Here is a 434-nt window from a genome sequence, read left to right as displayed (position 1 = left end):
ATATATATATATTTTGACGTTTTTCCTACCATTTTATCTAATCTATAAAATCTCCGTTTTTATCGAAATATAACATCTACTGGAATCCGTCCAATTCCAAAAATAATTATAAAATTTTTGTTTTTATATATCTATACCGTTTGGAAGGTATTATTTTCCTTTCACCGCTTATGCTTACACCAGTGGCTCTTTATTTTTATTTCAACGAATCGGCAATCCAGAAAAACATAAGTAGGAATTTCTAAAATTCAATAATTAACAAAACATATGAATCATGACCAACTGGTTAAAACATTTTTTATACAGTCTCGTTATATATATGAAGATTAATTATGTTTTACTTTCACTTACCTATATATGGAATATATAGTACTGGTACTGGTATTTTGTGGGGAGAACAAGTTCGGCAAGTGGGCCTAGTGGTCCTTTTTCCC

The sequence above is a fragment of the Halyomorpha halys genome, unplaced genomic scaffold, assembly GCF_000696795.3.
Source record: "Halyomorpha halys isolate HHAL.00 unplaced genomic scaffold, Hhal_1.1 Scaffold8.1, whole genome shotgun sequence".
NCBI classification, from domain to species: Eukaryota; Metazoa; Arthropoda; class Insecta; order Hemiptera; family Pentatomidae; genus Halyomorpha; species Halyomorpha halys.
The sequence above is the reverse complement of the archived record's forward strand: the minus strand, read 5'-3'. Positions refer to the sequence as shown.